The sequence below is a fragment of the Mesoplodon bidens genome (assembly GCF_964165515.1).
Source record: "Mesoplodon bidens genome assembly, chromosome: 1".
NCBI lineage: Eukaryota > Metazoa > Chordata > Mammalia > Artiodactyla > Ziphiidae > Mesoplodon > Mesoplodon bidens.
In genome coordinates, this window is record NC_138176.1 from 203,306,158 (window position 1) to 203,313,761 (window position 7,604).

The window sequence follows — 7,604 nt, forward strand, 5'->3', positions numbered from 1 at the left end:
CAGAATTGTGCCTGATATACCAGTCGGTACTTGATAAAATATATTAATCAATTCACAAATCTTCACAAGAATATATTCATTTATTTTTAAAATTAAAGATATCCACAATCTCACAAACAAAAAGTCAGAATAAAATGTTTAAGGACCCCCCGGGTTCTGTGGAACAAGATTTGAAAACCTCTGGTTTAAACCTCTTAAATAAGCTAAAACTTACGGGAAGGAAGCTTTTTAAATGGAAGTCCTTCTAGTGACTTAGGCACACTATCTAACAGTGCATATTATCTTACCCTGGAACACCTATTTTTCAAACAACTAGGAATAAACCAACCACTCCTAGGAACTTCTGTGAAATCCCCAGCTATTTCTTTACAAAGGCAAAGAACCAGTGAAGATCCCTTATTTCTTATAAAGGAAGCACTGTGCAAAAGTGAAGAGTTGTAGCAAAAATCATGTCTAATTCTTGGAGGCCTCCTTTACCTTTCAAAAATATGTGTGTCCCTAAGGATGTAGATGGACTTGAATTCCTGATCTTGTTTGAGCAGATATTGAACCCTTTGGAATAGGGAAAGTGAGAAAGGTTTCAAACAGCCAGCTTCATCCTCTAATTCAAAGAACAGTAAAGTCCTTTAGCTAGAGAAGACTTTTATCAGAATCCATAGTATGGCGTGGGGAGGAAGCCAATCCAAATTATGAGGGTGGGGAGGTTGGGAAGGTGATCCCCAGGCAAGTATTTTGCCAGTCCTGTTTTTCCCCTGGCTTTAACCGTTCCTCAGTGCTCTGAGAGGCAGTCACAGAGAGCAGTCCTTAGCTAAGCCATTTGAAAATGATGGAAGGGCCTTTGATATGATCCCAAACTTGTTTTGTTTTGTTTCCCGGCCTATGTTGGCTTATGATGGAGTCTTCAGAATTCACTAGAATGCATTCATGTAAATTTATGATAATCTATTCCTATGTTCCAGGGTATGGAAAAGTTGCTCCAAATTTTCTTTAAGATTTAGAAGCAAACTCAAGACTTAGGAATTGTTTACAAAGAGTCATAAATCCTATGTTGCATACTTTTATTATCAAGACTCTCAATGGTTATGTACAAGTCCCTCAGCACTCACAGTTTGGGTTTCTCACTTTGCCAATTATCATACTCAGAGTTAAGGACCACGTCTTAGGCTTTTGTAGTCCTATAGTACGGTGCTGTTCACACGGTAATCATTTAACCGAGGTTTACAATCATCATTATGAACCAAATGACAACATAAACTGAGGCTATGAACATTACTTAAAATAAAATCACACTTCTGGCAGAACTTCTTAAAATAAAATCACACTTCTGGCAGAACTCTGAAACACCAAACCTGCTTCCACGGTGCTTCTGCATTTTAAAAGCCAAAAGCTACAAGAGAAAAGCAGTAACCGTGACACACTCTCCTTGTAAACTCTTCGAACTTGTTATGTACTGAACTGGCGACACAAGAAGCTCTAGGAGAGGGAAGCTCAAATCAAAGCAACCATTTTTTACTGGGCAGACCAACCTCACCTCTCTTTATTGCCTCGCAAGTTTGTGCCGTTGTTAATAAATGTTTAGCGTTTAAGCAATCTAGGTACAATAGTTCATGACCGGTACCTTGATCAGCTCTATAGAGAAGAGAAACTCTCAGGAGGGCATCCCTGCCTGGTTTTGATACCGACCAGGGTTCTTGGCCTTCCGCAATCAACAGAAATTGACTAGAGGCCGGACGAGAAATTCGGGCAAGGGTTTTTTGGGGCCCCTGTAGCAGCACGGGGGAGCGGGCTGGCTCCTTAAACGGGGTGAGGGTAGTGCTGTGACCAGGATCCCGGCCAGAAGGGTAGCTTAGGTGTTTTGCCCACCCCTCTGGTGGTGCTGAGTGCACAGGGCACGCCCAGTACCCTGCTGTTGCTCCCAACATCCTGTTTTTGCTCCCAGCTCTTCAGAAGTGGCAGTTGGGTTTTTTTTTGGTCTCTTTGTATCTCTTGGGTCCAGAATTTGCCCCTACTGCGCATGCACGCAGTTATTTTTAGTCCCATAGAGTTTCTTTGTATTTTGTTGCTGGATGAGAAGGTGTGTCCAGGTGCGAGAATGCAGCACTGCAGCTAAGCGTCCCGGGTCCCCAGCCTGTCTCAGTTTTACTTCTTTTCACAAGACTGAAGATCTAGACAACAAATGCAGCAAATTTTATATATTTCCATAATTATGCATTTGTGTGTTTGTATATATCTTATGTAGCAGAGAAGGCAAGGGAAGTGTCCTAAAGGAAGGAGATACTTAAAAAGAATAAAAAAATCAGAAACATCAATGTGCCCCACAAGAGGAGAGTGTGACAAACTGTGGTATATGATACCATAATCATAAAAATTAACAAGTATATAGTCTATATTGATCATGGCATATGAAGTATTTGAGGAGGAAAAAACTTTTGCTGTACCCTTAGGTTGAGTTCTTGGGGACCTCTGAATTAAACTGACAAAAGACAACAGGAGAAAAAAGGAGAAAAAAGCCTTATTCATATGGAAGCAGCTGGTAGCTAGCTAACTGGTTAAAGACAAAGGCTCATCTACCTAACTTAGTAGGGGAAAGAGGGAGATGGAGAAAAATCTATGGAAGGAACAAGTAGGTTTCCATAGGAAAGAAAAGGATTTTTAGGAGAATAAACTGCAGATAAGAAAGCCTGTGATAATATTTATGAATATGCAAGTGGGCTTTTCCATCTCCTTCATGGCCACGAAACTCCCAGAGAGGAGACTTACGGCCTATTTACTTTTTTTTTTTTTTGCGGTACGCGGGCCTCTCACTGTTGTAGCCTCTCCCGTTGCGGAGCACAGGCTCCGGACATGCAGGCTCAGCGGCCATGGCTCACGGGCCCAGCTGCTCCGCGGCATGTGGGATCCTCCATGACCGGGGCACGAACTCGTGTCTCCTGAATCGGCAGGTGGGCTCTCAACCACTGCACCACCAGGGAAGCCCCGGCCTATTTACTTTGGATCTCTCTCCTAGGAGTAAGCTCATCCTGAAGAGGGAATTTATGACAGCCTCATTTCTCAGAAGTTTCTGCTCTTAGATAAGGGAAATGCTGAGAAGGCTTCTTTCTGCATCTGTTGATTCTTAATTGCCTTCGGCTCAAATTAATCCTCATGCCAAAGGGGCATATTGGGGGTAGGGGGGCATATCCTGATCCCGTTCGGTATAAAGTTATATTAGAGGATGAAAATCAGAACTAAATTAACATGAATGTTTTCACTGATTTTTAAATATAAAAAAATTATGCCTAAACATGGCAGAGATCAGAAATCAGTTTGGGAAAAAGAAAATAGGGCTTTAATAGTCATTATTAAGTTTCTTATTCTGTAAGTTTATTAAAGTTCATAGCCATCAGTCATTTTTTACGTGAGTGAGGGAGAAGTATGAGAATATTAAGAAGAAATTCAGTCAGGCAGGGAGAGAGATAGTAAAAAAAAAAAAAAAAAAAAAAAAAGAGTAGACGGGCTTCCCTGGTGGCGCAGTGGTTGAGAGTCCGCCTCCCGATGCAGAGGATACAGGTTCGTGCCCCGGTCCCGGAAGATCCCACATGGTGTGGAGCGGCTGGGCCCGTGAGCCATGGCTGCTGAGCCTGCACGTCCGGAGCCTGTGCTCCACAACGGGAGAGGCCACAACAGTGAGAGGCACACGTACTGCAAAAAAAAAAAAAAAAAAAAAAAAGTAGAAAGGTAGTGAGAGGGGAAAGAAGGCACAGAAGGGGAGGGAAAAAACAAAAACCCACAGAGAAACATTTACTGAAAAGCAAAATGACACTTAGAGAGATCGGAATTAGTGGCAGAAAAAGAGATATGCTACTTCGTAGGTTCTGTATTTACTATTCATGTCTCTCAACAACCTTAAGTGGTATAATCATCCCCATTTTACAGATGACGAAAATGAGTCATTTGTTAAATAACTGGTTCAAGTAACTTGCTCAGTTATTCAGGTAAGGGGGGCAGGATTCAGGCAACTCCAGACTGGACCATTTGGCCCCGACGCCTCTTATGCAGACATGCCAACATTTCAGAAGATACGTTTCCATCATCCTCTGAAATAGTGACAACTGATTCAGCAACTTAACACAGATCTTTCTGACATCTAAAACATATTTTTGCCTCTGCTTTGATAAAGTTTTTTTTCGAAGTAAATATTTATTTTCCCCAGAAATATTAAAGCTTTCCATCTTTGGAGAAACGACAGTGGTCCTCCCTGTCATCTACACGCCTATGGTAGAGCACACTTATTCGTCCCTGCCTTCATTCGGCAAGCTGAGTGCCCACTGTAGCAGGATGGTGACAGGTGCTGCGTGTGTGTACGACTGAGTAAAACCACCTGGGCTCTGTCCTCCAAAACTGCATAGTGACCTATGGGGTACAGCTTGGAACAGTTCCTCGTCTGACACCTAACAAACTGTGTGATCTTGAAAACAAGAGCTTTTACTATTAGAAAACCTGATGCTACTGTTCTCTGACTTTGCAAATTGAAACTCTGGGGCAGGGATTCTCTTTAATGAATTTGGCTTTAGGCTTTGGCAGTAGACAAGCTTCTCACTCTTCTTTGATCCTTAAGTATGTTTAGCATCACGGAAATATCACAGTGTAAAGATGTTCTGGCAGGACCTACAAAGACCCTTAGGCTTGGATCTTCTTCCATTGTCATTGTTTCTTACTTCAGGTACCACTGTCATGCTTTCTCAGCTCTGCCAGCCTAACTTGCTAGAACCGACTGAACAAGATCTTAAAACAGTGGCACTGGACCCACCTGCCCACTTGGTTGTAACTGAAGAAATCTGAGGGTTTCGTTTCTCGTCCTAATCATCCTTTCCATGATTCATCACTTGGGAAGGGCATACTCTTAAGTGCTAAGATAAAGATCAGGAATGAGATAATAACTTCTCTATTCTAAGTATGTCATTCATGCATTCCAAACCTTACTGAACGCCTACTGTGCTGTTAGGATTATCTAGAAAAGAGACCTGGTCCCTGCCCTCGAAGAATTCACAGTCTCAAGGTGAAGATAGGGAAGAAAGAGTTCTGATATAGCGTAATAAGTGTTAGGATAGAAATAAGTATTGGATGTCATAGGAATAAGTGAAAGGGAGACTTCAACTGGAGGAGTGGCAGAATAAACATCCCATGGGAAATGACATTTGAGCTTTGAAGTTCACCTGGGAAAGCAGTAGGGAGATGTGTTACAGGGAGAGAGAAAAACATACACAGACCAGGATGAAGCTTAAGAAGGAAGGTTAGAAGTAGAAGAAATGACAAGGGAGCCGGGGCAGGGAACAGACCAGGAAGGAAGGGTCTCTTATGCAATGCTAAAGACTTTTACTTTATCTGGGAGGTGAGACTGAAAAAACGCCAACACGAGTGTGTGATGATCACCAAGTGGAGAATGGACAAGGGGTGACCCTGAAGGCAGGGCAATCAGTTGGGAAGCCACAGCATCAGATGGATGTAAAGAAATGGCAGTGAGGATGGAGCAGAGAAGAAAGTTACAGATGTGAAGGAGGAAAGTTACAGATGTGAAGGAGGAAAATTACAGATGTGAAGGTGTGAGTGAGAGGCACTGCCATTCATCAAGATGGGCAGACTAGAAGGACTGGTTTGGGTGGGAATTCCAGTTTGGATATGTTGAACTGAGGCGCCTATAGGACCTCTGAGCAGACATTTCCAGCCCATGTCTGGACATTTGAGTGTGGAACTCAGGAGAGAAATCTGGGCTGGGAAAATAGTCGGAAGTTATCACTATGCACGTGATGCGTGAAGTCATGAGAATGCATTGGCTCACACAAGGAGAGTACACCGTGAGAAGAGAGTGGAAAAAATGACTGATTTGATTCAATTGTGACCCCAGAGTGTATGTTTTTCAATACTCCGTGTGAAGAAACGGCAATTATTCATAAAGCACTTCTGCTGCCCAGCTATGATGGTTGTTGTTAGGAAAAGCACCTGTGTGAAGGGGGCAGGTGGTTATTGTCTTAGTTGCAACCTGAATTAGTTGTTCCCCTCCACACAGGTTTAGTGGGTTTAAAAAGGTCAACGGGGGAACACCAACAATCAAAGGGCGGGAGACAATCAAAGCAGCTGCTGGATATTTAGACAGAAAACCAGAAAAGTGGTGCCAGGAAAGCCTTAAGAGAGGAGACTGATTCAATGAGAGGGAAGTAGCCAGGAATGTTGAATGTGGAAGAGATGTCAAATAAAATAAAAACTAAAATGAATCACTATGTTTATCCAGTAAGAGGTCATTGTGGTCCTCTGAGACAGATGTTTCATTGGTGTGGTAGAGTCGAAGGCAGGATGCAATAAATGAGAGATGGGGAAGCAGCAGCCTCAAATGTAGTCAGGAATGTGGTCTAAGAGTTTGGTTACCTTTTGCCTTGGTCTTAGTCTTGATGTGCTTTTACCATGTCCTCTCCTTCTTCCCCTGACACATATTCCAATTATTCTATTCCTCCTGGTTTCCAATGAACAGCTGCAGCGTTCTCAGGTCCCTTCGGGAATTTTTTTCCACATAATTATTAATACGTAAATACTTATTAACCTTACCTGACTTTGGTAGTGGAAAATAATTAACTTTGGAATGAAATAGGGCAGAGTTTGAATTCCTAGCCAGCACCCTCTGGTAGCTCCTTTTTGTATTCTGTTATCTGTAGGAGTTTGGGCCTGTACGGAAATCCTCTCAAACTAGCCATGGGTTGGAATTGAGACTCTGCTGGGATGGAGACAGCTCTTCCCTCCACTCGTCCGTCCCTCTCTGGGGAAGTATCTCCTTCTCTGCAAAGTCAAAAGTGTGCGCATTTTCTAGAAATGGCCCTGCCAGTTGACAAGATCTCTCAAACCTAGCTCCTCCCATTATACAGCTAGAGGGCCGGTCCATCCCTTAGTATAGACTTTTGAAGGAATCTCACTGGTTGTTGAATAGAGCTAAGGATTGGCTCCATTCAGCATCCTGTCGTCCAAACAGCAAGAAGTGTCAGTGGGGACACACATGGCCACCCAGGCCGAACATTTAAGCAAGAGCTACGAAGAGGGCAGAGCCTGGGAATGAGGGTTTGGGCTGGACAGAAACGCCAACGGAACCTCAGACCAATCCCTCGATCTCTTCAGCTTTCCCTGCAAAGCGGAGTTAGTACCCAGCAAACGCTGTGTTGTGCTGCCCAGAACCGACCTCCAGGACTGAGGAACTACAGTAGACCCCTGGCTGCGGGGACACCGCCAGGGGACAGCTCTCACCTGCTCTCCGCTCCAGGCGCTTCCCCGGGCAGAAGAGCGCCTCCTCGCCTCCGACAGTCACGTCCTCCTCCCGAACAGCCGGCCTCCCATCGCCGGTGAACGTTCGGGGGCCGCGGCCAGTTCCGCCAGACCCACCGGGGGCGCACGCAGGAAGGAAGAGCCGGGAGGAGGCGGGACCGGCGGGCGGCTCGGCGGGCGGTTCGCTCAGCTTCGGTCTTGGCGGCAGATTCACTGTCCGGCCGGCGCAGCCGCCGCAGGGGGAAAAGCAAGGGACGAAGGAAGGAACGGGAGGAGGAAGTGAGCGACAAAGGGGGACGGGAAGGGCAGCTAGCTGTTCG

The 7,604-nt window shown here is 44.6% G+C and overlaps 1 protein-coding gene across 2 annotated transcripts in view; it reads right to left on the reverse strand.

The window, feature by feature from the left end:
• ABCG2 (ATP binding cassette subfamily G member 2 (JR blood group)) overlaps positions 1 to 7,559 on the reverse strand; it is a 142,134-nt gene extending 134,575 nt beyond the window's left edge. The window contains exon 1 of one of the 2 annotated variants that reach the window (XM_081230013.1): positions 7,267 to 7,559. The gene's annotated coding sequence lies outside the window, so the exon portion shown is untranslated. The remainder of the gene's footprint in view (positions 1 to 7,266) is intronic. The other variant, XM_081230016.1, reaches the window with a different exon arrangement.
• Positions 7,560 to 7,604: the final 45 nt, after the last annotated feature.